Here is a 21,063-nt window from a genome sequence, read left to right as displayed (position 1 = left end):
AATAAGATGTATGAATAGCCTACTACATTCTTCACATTGCTACTGAAATTCTCCTCCCAGAATACGGAGCTGATCATGTCACCCCTCGCAACTCAAATGCTTTTGATGACTCTGTCCTGCAGAACAAGTGTCAGATTCCCTAATGTAAAAGATGTGAGTTTAGCTTATCCAAGTAGGAATGCCCCTGGTGCATCCCAACTTGCTCCAACACCCCATCCCCTCTCCACTTAGAAAGTAAATTATCTTAAGAATTCTTACCAGGAGAAGAGCACAGAAACCATTCTGGTTGATTTGATATCCCTTCTTTAAAAATGTGAAAGAGTTCATAAAATCAGAGCAACAAACAAAAAGGGATTATTGCAAAATTTCTTTTAAAAAAATATAGTTTATTGGCCCTGGCTGGTGTAGCTCAGTGGATTGAGCGCGGGCTGCGAACCAAAGTGTCGCAGGTTCGATTCCCAGTCAGGGCACATGCCTGGGTTGCAGGCCATGACTCCCAGCAACTGTACATTGATGTTTCTCTCTCTCTCTCTTTCTCCCTCCCTTCCCTCTCTAAAAATAAATAAATAAAATCTTTAAAAAATATATATATATAGTTTATTGTTTATGCTATTACAGTTGTCCCATTTTCCCCCCTTCACTCCTCTCTGCCCTGCACACCTCCTCCCACCCACATTCCCCCGCTTTAGTTCATGTCCATGGGTCGTACATATAAGTTCTTTGGCTTCTGCATTTCCTATACTATTCTTACCCTCCCCGTCTATTTTCTACCTACCATTTATGCTACTTATTCTCTGTACCTTCCCCCCCTTTCTCGTCCTCCTACTCCCCTGTCGTTAACCCTCCATGTGATCTCCATTTCTGTGTTTCTGTTCATGTTCTAGTTGTTTGCTTAATTTGCTTTTGTTTTTGTTTTAGGTGGGGTTGTTAATAACTGTGAGTTTGTTGTCATTTTACTGTTCATATTTTTTATCTTCTTTTTCTCAGATAAGTCCCTTTAACATTTCATATAATAAGGGCTTGGTGATGATGAACTCCTTTAACTTGACCTTATCTGAGAAGCACTTTATCTGCCCTTCCATTCTAAATGAAAGCTTTGCTGGATAGAGCAATCCTGGATGTAGGTCCTTGCCTTTCATGACTTGGAATACTTCTTTCCAGCCCCTTCCTGCCTATAAGGTCTCTTTTGAGAAATCAGTTGACAGTCTTACGGGAACTCTTTTGTAGGTAACTGCCTCCTTTTCTCTTGCTGCTTCTAGGATTCTCCCATTTTTAATCTTGGGTAATGTAATGATGATGTGCCTTGGTGTGTTTCTCCTTGGGTCCAACTTCTTTGGGATTCTCTGAGCTTCCTGGACTTCCTGGAAGGCTATTTCCTTTGCCAGATTGGGGAAGTTCTCCTTTATTATTTGTTCAAATAACTTTTTCACTTGTTGCTCTCCCTCTTCTCTTTCTGGTACCCCTGTAATTCGCATGTTTGAACGTTTAAAGATGTCCTGGAGGTTCCTAAGCCTCTCCTCATGTTTTTGAATTCTTATTTCTTCATTCTGTTCAGGCTGGATGTTTCTTTCTTCCTTCTGGTCCACATTGTTGATTTGAGTCCTGGGTTCCTTCCCATCACTGTTGGTTCTCTGTATATTTTCCTTCATTTCACTTAGTGTAGCCTTCATTTTTTCATCTAATTTGCAACCAAATTCAACCAATTCTGTGAGCCTCCTGATTACCAGTGTTTTGAACTGTGCATCTGATAGGTTGGCTATCTCTTCATCACTTAGTTGTATTTATTCTGGAGCTTTGATCTGTTCTTTTGTTTGGGCCATTTTTTTGTCTTGTCATGCCTGCTATATAGTGAGGGGCAGAGCCTTAGGTGTTCACCAGGGTGGGGCAACTTAGTACCTGGGTTGTGATACTGTATGTGGGGGCAGGGTCTGAGAGGGAACAATAGTGCTTTCTCCGCTCTCTGCCAGATTTCAGTTACTTCCCCTGCTTCCTACAAGTGAATTGGGCCCTTCTGGTGCTAATTCCCATGTGGGTGAACTTGTGTACATTCTAGGACCCTGTGGGTCCCTCCAATGAACTCTCCTGTGAGGCTGGGAGTCTCTCCTGACACCTCAACCCCCACAGGTATTTTCAATCAGTGGGCTGAGGCTTTATTTCCCTGCACTGGGGCCCGGGGTTGCGTGGTCTATTTCGCTCCCCAGTTGTTCCTCCTGGTTTATCTGCATGCAAATGTGGGACTGCCTGGTCCACAATCCGCCACCTGGCCAGGTCCACCCACTGCTGCCTTGCTGGTCAGCTGGAGCCTTGCACGCCCCACTCCACAATCCGCTGCCTCACTGGGTTCGCCAGCTGCCACCTTGCTGCAAGTCCTCTCTTCCCGGCTGCCCATCCCCACCCCTCCTACTGGTCAGGATGAATATGTCTTCTTTAACTCCTTGGTTGTCAGACTTCCATGCAGTTCAATTTTCTGTCAGTACTGGGTGGTTTTTTGTTTTTAAATTGTTGTCCTTCTTTTGGTTGTGCGAGGAGGCACAGTGTGTCTACCTACGCCTCCATCTTGGCTGGAAGTTATTGCAAAATTTCTTAAGAAAAACTATGGCTGATTTCAGTACATAATTATTGAACAGCATGTTAACAAGCACGGTTTTAAACAGAGCATATGTTCTGTGCGCAAATGTGACGTTAACTGCCCGCCTCTCCTCAGTCAGCACCCTCTGTGTACAAGGTCAATGTTTTTGGCTCTTATCATTGTCTGAAGTTTGCCTCTGGAAACCTATGCATGTCCACACAAGATTCACCACCCCCTTTGTACTGGTGCTGAAATGCACCAATTCATTGAAAGTGTTCAAGCTATCTTGTCTGCAATTTCTCAGATCTCCATTTTTTAAATTCAGTCGTTCTGCCTGCGCTACAGAGAGTTCACTGACTACCATTGATATATTTATATAGTCCACTCCTATTCTGTATGATTGGTTCCTGACAAATCCCAGGGGGCCCTGAAACAGTGGGTTCTGCCACCCAGGGTCCTGGGATAGTGGATTTGGTGGAGTCTTTACTGTTGGACCATTTCACGCCTTCTGCACGTGGGTGACGTCAACACACCTTCCCAGCCCTTCAGTACGTGACTCTTCCTGCTGTCCCATCTCACCTCCTGCTACCTGCTCGTCATCCAACTGCCCTGGGGCACATCGGCGTGATCATTTTTACTGTTCCACACTTATATCTAGAATGGCAGATGTTTGTTTATTTTGATTTCATCTTTATTGCATTTTTTTTTTCAATTCCCATTTAGTCCCCCTATGCACCCCTCCCCCCAGCAATCACCACACTGGTGTCTACGTCCATGAGACCTTTTTCCTTTTGGGTCCATCACTCCGCCCCCTCCACTAGCTGTCTTCTGCTCTCTATCTACGAGTCTAGAAAAGCAGACATTTATTACTGTGTGCCATGTGCTTCCAGGAAAGTCACGTGCAGTAGATTTAGACCAAGGTTTAAATTTGGGCTTTAGTACCTGATATCTTGGGCAAGTCTTCCAGGGCTGCTTTTAGTTTTACTTTTCAAAGCTCCCATTTCCTTATCTGAAAAATGAAAATAAAAAGTACCCTCTGGTCTTGGAATACACACACACACACACACACACACACATATGTATAGTCTTTGCTCTTGCCGTTTTTTCAGACTTCTGGAATGCTCTTTGTCTCTGTCCTCCACCTGTCAACACCCTACTCATATTTCAAAGCCCAGTGAAAACGCCACCTTTTCTAAGAAGCCTTGCCAAATCTTACAAATCAATTTCTCATAGATTCCCACAGCTCACCATTTACATAGTTTGTACCCTGGGCTTTCCAGAGTACATAGACTTGGTATAATAGAGCAATCACAACCAGCTTTGTTCCAGTTCTGTCCCTACCTGCAGGAGTAGGAACTTCTATACCCAACTCCCTTTGCCCAGCTACATTTTGCCTCAGAGAAGCTTTTTATAACCTCCCAGATGACCTTGGCCCTAACCTCTTTATACTTCCCAATTCTGTACCTTTCCTTCATATCACTTACTCAATGAAATAACTCCAGAATGAGTTCATATATCTGTTTGCCTCCAGCAGACCATAAGCCATTGAGGGTAGGGGCCCGTGTCTGACTGGCTGGTCATGGTAGCCCCAGGGTCTAGTGCAGCGCCCCGCACACGGGGGTGCCCAGTAAGAAGTGGGTGGGTTGTAAATGGACACAGGCTCCACGGGTTGCCTCGGGTTGTTCATCTGCAGCAAGGCCTGCCCTCCAGGACGCCCATGCCCCACCCTCCCGCCCCTGCTCTTCTCCCTGTGGTGTCGCCAGTCACTGTGAGGGCAATATCGCTGACACCTGCCAAAGAGAAGCCTTTCAGAGGAAATTCCATCTTCTGAAGCCTCCAGGATGCCTTTGCGGATCCCAGTGGCAGATTCACGTTGTCCTCCCGTGCACCTTTTCTGCTCCAACTGCTGGCTGGGCTCTTCAGCTGCTTAAACCCGTGGGTCTGTGCCCTCCACGTCTATGTGGGTTCCAACAATAACCCCAGTGGGGTATGAAACTGTTCCTCACCAAGGACACAATGTGACCTTGGGCCCTGGCTGCCTCCAGGACATGTCATGGATGGAGAGAGCTTGTCCGCTCAGGCCTCACCCCTCAGGACTTAGCGATGCGGCTGAAGGCCGTGCTGTATTCAACCTGTGTCATTACTCCGACTTTGAAATGCTGAATTTGCCGCCGTCTAATGCATCTCTACTCTGTCTCCCCGCGTGATTATTTTTCCCCAAAAGGCCTCTTGATTCCTTGGATAGACAGATTTCTATAGGTGTATCCCATGGGACTTCTAGGCACTCAGAGATAGGCCCTCTCCCTAGGGCATTTTCGGGTTTTCTGCCGTACAATTACAGCACTGGAGACACTCAGTATTTTATTACAACCACAACATTGTAAATCCCTTTGAGATTTTAAAGTCCTTTAAGAAAGTTTTTGTACCTCATTTTTCTTTGCCTCCCTCTCTTCCCCTCCCCCCACACCCTCCTCCCCCTAGCACCTACTCCAGGCTTTGCACATATTAGTTGCTTAGTAAATATTTGCGTGGATTGATGAATCAAGAGCTGAGCAGTTGTCAAGGTTGAAACAGGCTGGGCGCAGCTCTGCAGAGTCTGCGTGAAACCTCAGGGGCACGCGGGGAGAGGGGAAGGCAGAGAGCAAGGCAGCAGCCCGAGGAGACGCGCCTGCTACCTGACAGTCGTGTCTGTCCGAGTGTTTTCCTCATTCCCCTCTCTCCCACAGTGGAAAGGAAGGGAGGAAGCTGTAGATGCCTGCCTTACAGGGCTTCTGCCAAAATCAGTGCTTTCTGTTGACAAATTATTTTCTTTCCATTCATGTATAGGTCTTGCAAACAGGAAAGGAAACAAAGAGCAGACGAATAACCTGAAGCTTGTGGCTGGGGAGAGGTCAGCATGAATTAGCAGATCCGTTGGCCAGGTTTCTGGACTAGCCAACGTCCCTCCACTTCCCCAACATCAGGTAGCAAGACTTTCACTCTACTAATGCACCCATACATTTTTCTTTAGGTCAAATACTTTGAAAAATACATTTGTCTAGAATGATAGGTTTTGTGTTTTTTTTTGGCATTTTACATTTGCATGCACAGTCATTCTGTTCTAGTAGACACCATTTACCACCACTGTGCAATACGTCTTTCGCTTCTTCGGAAACATGCAGTCTATTTTTACAGTTCCCACTCCCTGCGGTGAATGTTCAAGTCCCAGAAGGAGCCTGCAGAGAAGGTGCGGACTTATGTACTAGCCACGCTCCTGCTCAGGGGTTCATGGTGCGCTTCAGTCTTCGTAGTTTTTGCAGGTGACATAGATGGTGGGAACTTATTTAACTTAATCTAAGTTTTCTAATTAGGACAAAAACTTTGACTCACCAAAGCAGGCCTTCTTTATAGCCGAAGGCTTGGATTTTTATACAATAGAAAAATTAATTTCTCTTCCCCACCCCTCCTTTTCTTTTGAATGTTGAAATTAAACTCCCCCCCCCCCACCACCAGCAGCCAAAGCATTTACTATTGATGAAATGCTTTTAATGGCAGATTCAGACGCTAAGCTACCTTCTGAAGAATGAACAAAACAAAGTATGTCCTTGACATCAAGTGTGTTTAAATTGCTGTGTTGTGTTTCTTAAACCTGCTTGAGAAGTGGGAGACCTGAAATTAAAATAATGAAATCTGAGTCCCGTACAGCCTCGGTCGTCCTCCCGATGGACAGAGGACACTTACGTACACCTTGGTCAATGCCTGGTGGTTCCCCATCTGAAAGCGAGGTGCTGGACTTCAGGATGGGCAATGATCTGATAGTTTCTCAGGCACAGTGGCGTTCTTTCTCTTGTTGGGCTAGCACTAGGACGTGTATATTGGAAGCAGGACTGGAAATTTGACCCTGATTTTTCACAGAATCCCACAGTACCTCCTCGAACAGGGTCACAGTCCTATCCGCCGAAGGAAAAAGGTTTTTGGGAAACAGAAATTGTCCTTGAGACCCAGGCTTACTGCTCATGGTTTCAGATACCTGGGTGTGAAGCTGCGTCCACTTGTGAAACTTGCTGGCGATTCGTTGTGTGTTTTCCTGGCCGTCTAACGCTGGGTGTGGGGGAGGAGGTCGCACCGCGGGATTTGTCTTGCGAGGTGGGCACAACTGAGTTCTGTGTGCACTCGCCACTCCCTTCTAAGGCTCTGTAGTCTTTTCTTCTCTCTAGTGCCTGGTTCGGAATTGCATGAGCTGGCCCCGTGGTGTCCAATAAAAACATAATGTGTTAAACAAAAACCTTCAAGACTGCAAGTTTTCTGAAAGAAAGGGTTTACTGAGCTCTGGCTGGTGTGGCTCAGTGGATTGAGTGCTGGCCTGTGCATCAAAGGGTTGCCGGTTCGATTCCCAGTCAGGGCACATGCCTGGGTTGTGGGTCATGTTTCCAGTTGGGAGTGCATGAGAGGCAACCACACACTGATGTTTCTCTTTCTTGCTTGCTCCCTTACCCTCTCTCTAAAAATAAACAAACAAAATCTAGAAAGAAAGAAAGAGAGAGCGAGAGAGAGAGGGAAGGAAGGAAGGAAGGAACGAAAGAAAGAAAGAAAGAAAGAAAGGGTTTACTGAGCCATGTGCTAGCCAGATAAAGGGCCAGGTCCTGGGCCGTGCATTCCAAACCACCAGCAGCAGCTGAACCAGATGAAGAAGGCTTCCTTGGGCTGAGGGGGCTCCTTTATACAATGCGTCTGGAGAAGAAAGATGTGAATTGTTTTGAAAGAATTTACATTAGCAATAGATAAAGGGGTGGGGGAAGGTGAAGCGGGTGAGCTCCGGGATAGGTGGAAGGCATGCTTGCCGCTTCTGGATTGGCTGTGGGCAACAGTCCGCGAAGCTCATGCATAAGCCAGATATGGCGGCATTTGTCTTAGGCAGCTATTCTTTCTCGGTAAGAGCTGAAATAGTCACTGGACATTGATTCACAGTTTCAACATGCATCCAGGAATGTGAGCAGTCTGTGAAAAATGAGGGTCCAACTTTCAGGCCTGCTTCCAACATGCATGTCCTAGTTCTGACCCGACAAGAGAAAGAACATCACTGTGCTTGGGAATTTATCACATCATTATCCAACTAGATTAGCCTCCCTCGTCTCTTTCTCCCACTCTCTGGCCCGCTGTAACTTAGTTGAAGACATCTCAGAATTTATCTCTTGTCAAATGCCACATAGGTAATTTGAGATTTTCTAGTATTCATATTAAAAACAGTAATAAAAAAACAGGTGAGATTAAGTTTAATAATATATGTAACATTTAATAATATATCCCAAAGGTTATCCTTTCAGCACGTAATCAATATATACATTTGACTATTTTACATTCTCTTTTTTACACCAGGTCTTGGAAATCCAGTGTGTATTTTAGCCCTTACGGCATCTCAGTTCAGACAGTTCCAATGTGATACAGCTGCAGGTGGCAGGTACCCTATGGGACAGCACAGATAGGGAATATTTCCATCAGCGCAGAAAGTTCTGCTGGACAGGGCATATACCTCGCCCATTCATGAGGATTTTTATCTAGAAATTGGTCTCTCTGGAGAAGGCGTCACCTGTCATCTTCACTCTCTAAAGAGCCTGAGGCAGTGTCTTTCTTGTCAGCAGAATAACAAGAAAGCCCTTTTCTGACTATTTGGGCCTGTGCTTCCTCAGGGCTCACACCGCACTGTCATTCCCCGAAAGCAAAGAACACACACGTAGTCCAAGGCTCTGCGGCTGCCCGGACGCGTCTGCTCCCTGGAGCTCCATGGCCTCTCCCTCCCTCCGTCAGTCAGCTTCTCGCTGCTGTAAAGTGACTTGAACTTCTTATTCCTTAAAGCTGCCAAGCCTCATTTTCAAAGGCCCCCCCCGCAACTTCTCAAAAAAGTGGAGTGCTTGTAAATGTTTAACGATTCACTGGGAGGAAGAAGCCCTGGCTGGTAGCATTGGCCAACTCCTGTGGTGTAAATACTCCCACTACTGTCAATGGTTTCAAGCTACCAAGGTGACCTCCCTGAGCTCTGAGATGGGCGGAGAGGCCCACGATCTGGAAAGGAGATGCGGCAACACATCCGTGAAGCCTAGGGAAGTGTATGTGCCCCTCCATTTCCAGGAACCTACAGAGTATGTATCGTGGAATACCCTTCACATACAATGCATACAAAGCAAACATGTCCAAACACTTCAGTGTGTTGGGTAAAAGTGAGGTATTAAGTACAGTAGAATTTAGTAAGAAGGCTCACAAGTTAGCCTAGTAAAATATATAGAACATTATATATTTATTATGCTTATATTCGGTGTATATACTCTTAATTAACAATATAGGTCTAATCAATTTACTCTGTTTAAATATAGCTGGGATAAGCAAGATAACTCAGATAGAGGAAGACAACTACTGCATGACGTCACTTACATGTGGAATCTAAACAACTTAAGGCTGTAATAAACAGAGAATAAAACGGTGGTCACCAGAGGTTGGGGTTGGGCAGGGAGAAAAGTGACGGTGGTTAAGGCATTTAACTTGTAATGAGGAGTAAGTGAGCCATAGAAATCTGATGCACGGTATAATGAATGGACATAATAATATTGTACCATAATTATGTTCTATGATAAATATCACTACATCAGCAATCCCATTACAGTAGATAAATGTGCCTCAAACTAACACAATGTTACATGTCAACTTTGTTCCGTTTTAGAGAAAGGTAGCTGGAGGTGAGATCGGCTTTCATTAGCACTTTTTTATTCTGGTCAGAGGACAACTCTACTACCCGTTGCTCCCTAAAAAGAAACAACCTCAAACACGTAAACAGCCTGAGAATGCATCTGCATTTCTCATCGACCCAGTCCCCCGGCAGAACAACGTGTGTGGTCTGTGGGGCTGAAGCAAAGGTGCAAAGGACAGGCCGTCCACCTTCAGCGTGAGGCTGTACGTTCCAGAGTCCGAACTGCCTCTGACAAGCCATAAGGTCTTGGGTACATATTTAAAACTGCTCAGGGCCTCATTTTCCTCATCTTAACATTAGGGGTTGGACTAAGCCAGTGTTTTCCAAATTTGAGTCATTCTTATATATGACCATTACAATTTTTGTCACTTTTGTATGCCACTTGCACACTTATTTTCTCAATATTTTTCTTTAATCAACTCATCTTTTACTTCAGTTCTGAGCCCTTTCTTAAGTGATAACATTTACTCAATCATAGCTTCAGTATGCTAACTATTTATTTCTCTGATACACATAGCTGTAAATGTAACCAAGTGTGTGCGTACTTCCTGAAATCATGTACCATGTGTGGCTAGCGTTGTACCTATGAGGTGATCTGTGGTTTCAGAGCTGCCGTGATTTTAGCCGCTTTCTTGGGTACTGTGGAAGTCCCAGGACTGGTTCACATGGCAGTGACCCTTGTCAGTCAAGGAGACGAGGGAAACCATGGGATCATCTAGCCCTATCATTGTCCAGGTCCCTTATCACAGAGAAACATGGCTTGAGGCTTCTATGCTAAAGTGTACTTCCTCCCGCACCAATATAACTTGCTTGTTCCATTAAGCAACAGAAAAATCTGATCAAAAATTTATATGAACGCATTTTGCATACAATATTTTGTCTCTCACTATTAAGCTCTGTAAATAGGTTAAAATCTGCATATAAATCATTTATATCTGCCTAGTTGTCTCGATGCAGTTGCAGTGATGATGGTTTAAGTATCGCATGAAATGTTAAGTGATTGCTGGACATGAGAGAACTATGAAATTATTTTTATTAAAAAAATGAGGAATTAAGAAGCAGGACTTTCCTCAGAGTTGATGTGGCTTAAATAATTTCAGCCAGATGAACCACTGTCAACAATTTGCATTTAAAATATAATTAATTATGTCAGTCCGCCTGCTGTTATACTAGGAAATTAAGATACCATACATGTTTATAATAGGAAATTTCTCAATTGTCTTTTTTAATCCACCATGAAGCTGCACATTTATTTCCACAGGAGAAAAGTAAAACTTATTATGCTGCTAATGTAATACCAGTCTTTTCTAGGATTAAGAATCAGTGGATGGTTTGTGGGATTAGTGATTTCTATTCTCAAATGAAAACCAGATGGACCCAACTGATGGCATAAACAGCTGAGAAAAAAAATTGGCAGAAAAAGTCAAATTTGATTATTACATTTGTTGTTACACATTCCCTTATTTAATGAGATAGTCAGAAGGTTGGTTTGTAAGAGATTGTAACTCCTGAGTTATAATTTAACCTAATAGAAGTTCAGACTCCATTTCATTTGGGAATTATTAGGTAATGATATGATAATCAAGTAGTTCTTTTTATTAGAAATAGGAAATTATAACCCCCCCCAAAAAAAATTTCGGGAAATGTTCATCCCATTGTTCATTTAAATGTATAATAATCAGTTTATGTATATGTTTATACTAAAAAATAAGTTAAACAAATTTAATGTACCCTCTGTGGTAAATGTACTCACAATGCCTATGCAATCACTAACCATGCATTTTAGTAGTATTCCGTGTTTTAGCATAAATGCAAGGAGCGAATTATGAACTAGAGAGTAGAATCAGTTATGTTAATCACTCAGTATCTTAGAGAACATGATACTGAAAACATAATGCATGGTCTGCTATTTAATCTGGGCAATTTGTCTGGAATCCCAGAGTCATTGACTCGCACATTCATCCACATTCTGAGACAGCCTACCACGAGGTGGGTGCCATGGTTATCCTCACTTTTCAGAGGAGACTGAGGCTGTGAGGGGCTCAGGCAGTTGTGTAGGTTTGCCCAGCCAGCACGTGGCAGAGCTGGGTTTGAACACAGACGTTCTGCAGCCGGGCGGTGCTTGGAGTCCCTGCTGCATGCCCAACACCAGGCTGAGTGCTGGCAACGCCCAATGCATAAGACAGGGACGCCGAGCTTAGGGTGGGAAGACACCACGGAAATTGTCTGGCCAAACTCCCTTTTATCACAGATGAGAAAGCTGGCCTAAAGAGGGTATCTTACCCTCAGTGTGTATGGTAGATAAATACACAGATAAAAAGTATGAATTGGTTAAAGTGCTGAAAATGTCATTTACTAACTACTGTTGATCTGTGTGGCTCGAATTTGTATAAACTAGTACTTTAAGCCTGTTCTTTGCTCAAACATACGGTGAGAGTATGGGTGCCAATGAGTATTATAACTATGGCTACAATAGAATTAAGAAAATGAAATAATAATTCTGGTTTATTTAGTTCAGTGAATATAAATTGGGTGCTTATGCGCTGAGTGCAGAAACAAGTGCCGGATAAATAACGATGAACGAGATGTACGAGGTCCTGCCTGCCCGGGCTGCTCGGTTGTTCGGAGCATCACGCCCACGTGCCAAGGCTGCAGGTCGGCGCACACACAAGAATCACCCAGCGAATGCACACAGAAGTGGAGCCACAAATCAGTGTTCCCTTCTCTAATAACAATAATAATGATAATTTTCAGAAAGGTGTACAAGGTTCTTGTCCTGTGGCTATTACCGTGCAGTAGGAGAGGCAGATAATGAACATAATTACTGTGCAGTGGGATAAGGGGAGGTTCGGGGAGTCGTTAGCAGGTAACAGGGACACCTAGCCCAGGGAAGGGACAGCAGGGTTCGGGGGAAAGCTGGGGAGAGGGCAGGAAGGGGAAGGCTGATCCAGACAGAGAGGATGTTCATGGGCCAAGCCCCTGTGAGAGGTAGCTGGACCCACTGAGGGTATTCGTGCCACATTCCTTCCATGTGTTCCCCGAGATCTAACGCCCACCCTTTGCCCCTGCTCTCCGACGGGAGACTCGCTTGCAGGGGCTGCGTTTGTGAGCAACAATGGGCCCCATGGCTGCTAGTTGGGTTCAGCCCCTCGGGATCCCCAGGAGGAGAATTGGGTGGGGGAAGGTGAGTGGGCCCATGTCCCTGTGGGGTGGTTTCCAGCTGGCTGGAGGTATCCTAGAAAACCTCTTCACCCAGCTCTTCCAGGGTCCTGTATCTTCTCCCTCCTTCAGGCGATAACAGCCCTTAGGGACTGCACTATGCCTACAGTTTCCCTACAGCCCACCTACCTCTTGGTCCATAGTCCCTTTATTAAGCCTCCCTCGAATGGTCCCAATTTCATGTACAGGGATTCCTGAAAAGGAGGATGCGGAAGAGAAGAGTAGTGTCAGTGGAACTGGCAAGGTGTGTGGCGCTAGTATCACCAGGAGGTTTACGATCTAGGTTAACAAAGTTCAGAATATGACCCAAGGACAGCTAGGGATCAAGGAGAACTTCATAGGCACAGTGGATTTTGGATTTTATTCCTGGTGGGCTAGAAGGGGTGTGGAGAATCTTCAGCAAGAAAGTGACAAGATCTGTTTTATGTTTTTCAAAGGTCTCTCTGGCTGCTGGGTGGCTAAGACTCTCGAGGGGAAGGGTGGAGACCGTGAGGGAGGTCATTGCCACAGCCCCAGCGAGAGACTGGGTGAGCACTGGCAAGGGCATGAGAAATGGTTAGACCCTAAATCTGTTTTGAGGTCCAGCTGACAGGGCGTACTTTTACATCAGATGTGGTGGTGGTGGCCGGAGACATGGAGAACTAAGATAGACACAATCGTTGCCTTTCTGGAGCTTTTATTGTAGTCGGGTCGTCAGACATTAATCAAACAGTCATTTACATACATGAAAAGTTCTAACTATGTAAGTGCTCCGAAGGAAAACAAACCCAGGACCGCTTGTGTGATAGGGAATCTGATGGGGTCAGGGGGTGGAGTAGTGTCAAGGAAAACATCCCCTTGGATCCAAAAGATCCTGATGCCCCGACAAGATGCCTGGGGGTGGAGGGGAAACCGCAGGTGCGAACGGGACGGGGGTGGGGAGGGAAGTGTCTCAGAAGATCCGACAGGAGGCCAGGGAGAGAAGTTAGAGGAATCCCGAGGAAATAAGCCTGTGTGTGTGAGAGAGAGAGAGAGAGCTGAGCAACTTCTGAGTTACATGAATTGAGAAATGGAAACCAAAATGGAAGTTGAGATGACCTAACCATTGAAATCATGTCATTATCAGCCTAATGCAGGGACCGGAAGTGGGAGGTGAGAGCAGGAGAGGTGAGACTCTGTTATTCCGATTGATAAGTCATTGATACCATTGCATCAACTCTGCATTGCTCTTTCTTTCATTAAAATGGTTTACTTGTGTCAAAAACATTTCAAGAAAAACTATTGTAGAAGTGAAGACACTTTGAAAGGGTGGTTGTTTGCCTATTACTTTTAAAGAGTTATTCCAAGAAGATCTAGGCTGGAGGGTGTATGTGGTTGACTCTGAAACCCCATTTCCTGCCCTCGAGTCTGTGCTGTGGACTGGCTTGACTTCTCGTCTTGCAGCTCTGTTTTTCTTAAAAATATTGAGGTGAAATTTACACTACGTAAAATCAACCATTTCAAATCAAACTATCAGTGGCATTTAGTACAATGGTGTGTAAGCACTCTGTGTCTAGTTTAACAATGTTCCCATCACTCCAAAAGGAAACCCCATTCCCCACTAAGCAGCTACCCTCCCTGTCTCCCTCCTCTCAGACCCTAGAGACCGCTAATGTACGTTCTGTCTCTATGGATTTAGCTATTCTGTATTTTTCATAGAAAAGGAATTAATGGAATTTTGTGAGATACTCTTGCTATATCAATTAAAACTACTATTCTGTGACTTTAATCTTCTGTTAATGTAGAGAATTACATTAATTGATTTCCAGTGCTAAACTAATCTTGCGTTCCTGAATAAACTCAACTTGTTCATTACATGTATCACATTTTTGCACATCATTGGAGTCAGTTTATTATTATTTTGGTTAGTATTTTTGTATCTATGCTTGTGGGGAAGATTTTTTCTTAAATTTTGTTTTCTCATAATATACTTTTCATGTTTTGATATTAAAGTTATGTTGGATTTTTAAAGTATTGTTGAAAAAGATTTTCTTCTATTTTCTGGAAGCTACTGAAGTAAGAAATGTGTTGGCACTTCCTTGAGTATTTGAAATTTGGTAGATTTCCCCGTGGAAATTCAGTGCATCTAGAATTTTCTTTTGTGGGAAACAAATTTAGTTTCTATAACAGATATAGGACACTTCAGATTTTCTATTTCTTCTCATGACAGTTTTAGCAAAATTTTTTAAGATTTATTTATTTATTTTTTTTTTTTTAGAGAGAGAGAAGGGAGGGAGAAAGAGAGAGAAAGAGAAACATTAATGTGCAGTTGCTGGGGGCTGTGGCCTGCAACCCTGGCATGTGCCCTGGCTGGGGATCGAACCTGTGATACTTTGGTTCGCAGCCCGCGCTCAATCCACTGAGCTATGCCAGCCAGGACTAGCAAATTTTGTTTTTCAACAGACTTGTGTATTTCATTTAAAAATTTTTAACCTATTGGCACAATGTCCTCTTATCTATTTAATGTTTATAAGGCCTGAAAGGTTCTACCTCTTCATAACTAATACTGTCATTTTTGCCTCTTCTCTGTTCTTTTCTTAATCAATATTTCCAGGGCTTTATCAAAATTGTTGGACTTTTCAAAAACCAACTCTTTAAACTTTTGTTGATTCTATCATGTTTGTTTCCATCTCATTAATTTCTGTTCTTATTTATGTCATTTTCCTTCTTCTCCTTTCTTTGAGTTTATTATACTGTTCCTAATTTCTTGAGATGATTGCTTAGCAAATTGAGTTTTAGCCTTTCTATTTTTGCAAATCTATGCATATTAGAATAAAATCTCTTGCTAAACACTGCTTTAGCTGTATATTACAAGTTTTGATATGTTGTTTTTATTATTATTCACTTCAAAATATTTTCTCTTTTGCATTGTGCCTTTTTAAACCTGTACTAATTAGGAACTATGCCATTTAATTTTTAAATACTGCAGAGAATTCTAATTTATGATTAGTGTTATTAACTTCTATTTAATTCAGTTGCAGTCTGTGAATGGTCTTTATGATTTTAATTGTTTTAAATGTGGCCCAACATAGGGATACTTTTGGTAACTTCTCCATATGTGTTTGATTAGAATGTATATTCTGTACACGGGTAGAGTTTTCTACGCATGTTCACTAAGTTTCCTAATTCACACTGTTCAATTAATTTATCATCTTACTGATTTTTTGTTGCTGTTCTACCAATTACTGAGTACAGTATTTAAAATTTTCATTTTATTTATGAATTTATGTACTTTTCCTTTTAATTTTTTCATATAGAGATAGATAACTAAATAACCCTTGTTGTCTTCTTGCTTTAAACTCTATGTTGATAGTAGTATAGCTACATTACCTTTCTTGTCATTGTGTTTGCAGAATGTATAATATTTTATATTTTTACTTTATTTATTTATTTATTTTTAGAGAGAAGGGAAAGGGAGGAAGAGAGGGAGAGAAATACCAATGTGTGGTTGCTTCTCGTGCACCCCCTACTGGAGACCTGGCCAGCACCCCAGGCACGTGCCCTGACTGGGAATTGATGAGGCAACCCCTGGTTTGCATGCTGGCACTCAGTCTGCTGAGCCGCACCAGCCACGGCTATATTTTCACTTTTAAATTTTCTGTGTCCTTGTACTTAAGATTTGACTAGTGTAGGCAGTGTGCTGTTGTTTTAATCTAGTCAGAATTTTTTTTGTCTCTCTACTGGAGCATTTAGTCAATTTACATTTAATGTGATTGCTAACATATTTGGATTTAAATCTTCCATCGTGCCATTTGTTTTTCTATTTATTTTACATTGTATGTTCCTTTTTTGTCTTCTTTTTAATAACCCCACTTTTATTGTATTTTCCAGCTCTCCGTGCTTGTTACTTATACATTTTTCACTAATTTTAAGTAGATGACCATTAGATCGCAGCATGAGTTCTTGACTTACTTAAAGAATGATATAATGGTTACTTTAACTTCTTCCATAACTCTTAAAACTTAAAACATATTAACTGCATTTAACTTTCACTTTGGCTCCATTAACTTTCATTTTGAGCTACTATTATCATGTACATTAATTATAATACACATATATACATATATATATATATATATATATATATATATATATCAAGCCCCATATTATTAATATTCCTTCAGACCACAGGTGGCAAACACAAGGCCTGCAGGCTAAATCCGGCCCTCCACCTTGTTTTATATGGCCCAGCACCTTGTTTCGACCCAATGGCAGTGCTGAGCTCTCGCTTAACTGTTAAGGAGTAGTTACATTTATACAGTCCTAAAGTTACATTTGGCCCTTTGAAGGCAACCGCAAGGCTGATGTGGCCCCCTGGTGAAAATGAGTTTGACACTCCTGCTTTATACAGTAAATATTTACTTAAATTTATGCACATGTTTATCCTTCATTCTTTCTTGAAAATACCATCTAGGGTCATATTTATTTTTCCAAAAAATCTCTCTTTTGTATTTTCATTGTGAGGAATACTTTAGCTGGGCATAGAATTCTATCTGGGTTGGCAGCTACTTTCTTTTAGCACTTGGGAGATGTGAGTCCACTTTCTTCCGTATTCCATTGTTTGTTTCTGTTGAGAAGTCACATGTAAATCTTATAATATTGCTTCTTGAAGCAAATACATTATTTTTCTCCTGAATGGTAAGGTTACCAGATCTTTGTCTTCGATCTTTAGCTGCTTTACTATTGAGCATGCGCACACACAGTGCTTGGGTGTTCACAGCCCTCTTTGAACCTGTGAGACACTAACATCTCTGCTCACCTTCTCATTCTCTTGGTCGCCTTCTACTCCAAACACCAGGCTTCCCTCTCCTGGGTTTCCTCTCACTCAGATATTGGTCAGACAGATTCCCTCTGCTTTCGTATTTACATAGTATCTTCAGAGGTTTTGATGTGTGTGTTTTAATACTCTCCCTAGGGTTTCTAGTCTTTCTCATAAGGAACATGAGTAGAAAACATCTCATTAGTCGCTGCTGGAAGTTTCGATGAATCTTTTTATAAAATTTACCTACCATTGAATATCCACATGTGTGCTAAGTGGCCATGAACTTGTTTGCAGTTATCCGAATTTGGAGAAACAGGTAGGTGGATGGTTTGAAAGGGAGGAAAGCAAAGACTGATTTGAAACAAACTTGAAGAATTTTAATTTTTTTGAGTTCGTGTCCTGCTCTAGTGGCGATAAAGCACACTATAATCACGAGTGTGAAGGTAGAAGCCGCTGGAGTTGATGTGTAGAAAGAAAGAAGGAGGTAGAAGTTGTTGGCAGGACTCGCACTTGGAAGCCAAGAGTCCCCGAAGTGACTGTAGGACTCTCTCTCCTGTGGTGGAGAGGGAGCCTGGATTTTCTTTGATGAATATGAAGATCAAAGAGGAATTATATTGATTATGTCATGAACTTCTCTCTTTATGAAGTGCTTTTACTATGCCAGCTTCCGTACCGGTAAATGACCGACCCGAGGAGTGGGAAGAGGCTACGTCATTGGATGTCATGAGGTTTCCAGAGGAAGACAAGACCACATGCAGGTAGAGAAGCGATGACTTCGGGAGCTCAGGGAACACCAAGCCCTTTTTGCTCTCGGCCCACCTCCACCTCCCTGTCCCGTCACGTGTGGTCCTGGGAAATAAGCAGCTTCTTCTTGAGACTCCTATAAACAACACTCTTGTCCTCAAGACAGAGCAGATTTCATTTATAATTAAAAAGCAGAAGGAATATTTTGTGAAGTAAAGGATTAGGTTAAGAAATTTGCCTAGCATGTAGCGAAGGGCGAAGTGGAGGGCTTAAGAGAAAGAAAAGTACCCATAAAAACACTCCCGTGCCATTTGAAGAGTGTGGTGATAGAGTTAGGGCTGAGATACTCCAGCCATCGCTACTGAGACCAGAGACGCTTATTCCCGACAGTGTGAGAGTGAATTGAAAAATGGGTACTGACAGCACAGCATCCTCCAGATTACCGAGAGCCACGGGGATCTACAGATGGCCCTAACCCAATCAGGAAATGAGCAACATGAGAGCAGGCATACGTTTTATAAATTATGTACCTGGATAAGAATACCTTGGAGCATAATGATTTACTTGTTTGACTTCAATTGCTATAAAAATAACTTTTTAAAGAAAAAAGACACATAATAGCATGTGGCATGGTGTCTGCTATGGTATTATATGAGATACACAGGGATGGGCAATCATAGTTTAATAATAATAAATACAATAAGCATTAAATAATAATACAAGAATAAACTTTGTGTTTTGTGCACCCACTACTATAAGTCTACCTTTGTCCATCCCTGTGTACTGAAGGCAAGAAACAGACCAAGCTAAACAGAAGACAATAATATTAACATCATTCTGAATTCCACTGGGCACATCGATGTCATTCCCATGTCTAGAAAATAGTGAATAGGAAAACTGAGAAAGGACAACACAACGAAGAGACTATGACCACACTGAAAGGAAAAGTTTTGAAAAGCTATTGTTGCAAGAAAATAGAGCCTAGAGCAAGGGGCCTGTTTGGGAAAAGGGATCATTTTTTTAGGAAGTCGTGGGTGCATGGAACCCTGTTCAAGCAGACAGTCTCAGGCTGGAGACCATCACTTTGCCTCTAGGCTGCCTATGGGCTAACATGGCCTTTCTAGAACAAATGTGGCTCATGGATACAGGAAAATATGAAGCATGAGTCATTGTTACAGTTGCCCCTTATCCCTGGATACTGTCACATTGGTCATGTTCATGGTGCTAAGTTCATGGTTGAGAGTGGGCACGGGGATGGCACATAAAGCCTTTTGCAATAACATTTTACAACCAGCATATTCTTTTTCTTTTTTTAAGACCAGGCACTATCTTTTCTTCCTAGGAAATTTTTTCCCTGGGTAAGTTCTCTTTAAATAATAAAATCCGTTTTCTTACTAGTATGTGCTGCTTGTAACGACTTCAGTGAAACATTTAGGTCATTTGGAGCACAGAACTGTTCTGTGATTCACATCATTACGAAATATTTCCCATTAACGTGATGCACAAGCTGAACTGGAGTTAATGAACCTACATTCTTGCAGGATAATTCAAACTTTAAGGGTGATATTAACTTAAATAAAATAAGAAAGGGAAGGGAAATCAGGTTCATTGTACACCAGAGATCATGATCTTGATCCTCTCAGTTCATAAACGCGCATCTATTGCTCGGTTACTCTCAGACCATTATGAGAGCACATATATGTGTGTAATTAAGTAGCCCTCTGTGGCTGCAAAAGGACTGAACATGTTTCCACAGGGCGCACACGTGGAACTTGATTCATAAGCTTGTACGAGAGAGTGAATATCTTTAACCTTTAAGGAATGCTGCATGGAAATGGGTGGCATATCCCCCCACTCACTACACAAAGCAAGGATAGGAACACGATAGCCCATGGCCAAATCCACCCCACCGCTTGTGTTGGAAATAAAGCTTTATCAGAACACAGTCACACGTATTCATTTACATATTGTCTGTGGCTGCTTTAGCCCTGTAACAACAGAGCTGAGTAGTTGCAACAGACATTGTGTGGCCCAAAACATCTAAAATATTTACTCTCTGGCCCGTAAGGAAAAGGTTTGCCGACTCTCAAAGAAAAAATCTTCTTTCATACCTGTTGACCATAGACAGAATTGCTAAATGAGGAAAACCTACATTAAATGAATCAAATATTATTTCATAGCACAAGACAGGGGTGAGCAAAATAGGCTCATAGCTGTTTGTATGGAAAAAGACATGCAGGCTGTGGTTACGACAACGGCTTTCTTAACCTGTGTTTTGCGTAATCACAACTGTAAACCTACTTTTGCCCACCCCCGTGTTTACATGTCATCCAGCATCAAGGTTCTCGGATCCACTTGGCCTAGTTAGGAAAGTGTCTTTTTCAAAAACCTATACTTGGCGTTTCACAGTCTTCTGTGGTCAAAAATTAAATTAATTAATCAATGAAAACAATAGCTACTCATTTTTTGAGCTCTCCTGAACCAGTGTCTCGTGTCGCCCTTCGGGCTCCGTGGCAGCAGTTGACGATGAAACACTGTTTCTAGCGCTGTGCTGACATCAGTCCGCGGTCGTGCCCGGGGCTGTGTGGCAGCGCGCATGCTCTGTGCCCGTGGAGCCCGATACGATGAAACGGCTCCGTTCAAATGAACTCCATTCACATCGCAGAGGGAAAACTAACTTTGCCAAATCAAACCCTGCCTATACCAGTGGGGAATGACCATTTTCCAACCTCTAAAGAAGTAATTCAGGCACAGGAGGGGAAAAAAAAACAACAAACAACCCTCCAAAATTAAAATGATAAAACAAAAATTTTGCTTGACAGCAAAAGTACTTCCAAATGTATGAAATTGAATCCCAAACTGAGCCTGCCACAAATTTCACTGACAAGAAAGTCTGCGTAATGGACTTGGTTTTATTATTAATGCTAATACGGGTGCATTTTTGTTGTGCTGTGCGGACGGCAAGAAGACAAATGCCCCCCGAAGACACTAAACTATCGTCACGCTGTTGAAACGCTGGTTGGACTTAAATGC

Source organism: Phyllostomus hastatus, unplaced genomic scaffold (genome assembly GCF_019186645.2).
Source record: "Phyllostomus hastatus isolate PE091 unplaced genomic scaffold, TTU_PhHast_1.1 phas_scaffold_501, whole genome shotgun sequence".
Lineage (NCBI taxonomy): Eukaryota > Metazoa > Chordata > Mammalia > Chiroptera > Phyllostomidae > Phyllostomus > Phyllostomus hastatus.
The sequence above is the reverse complement of the archived record's forward strand: the minus strand, read 5'-3'. Positions refer to the sequence as shown.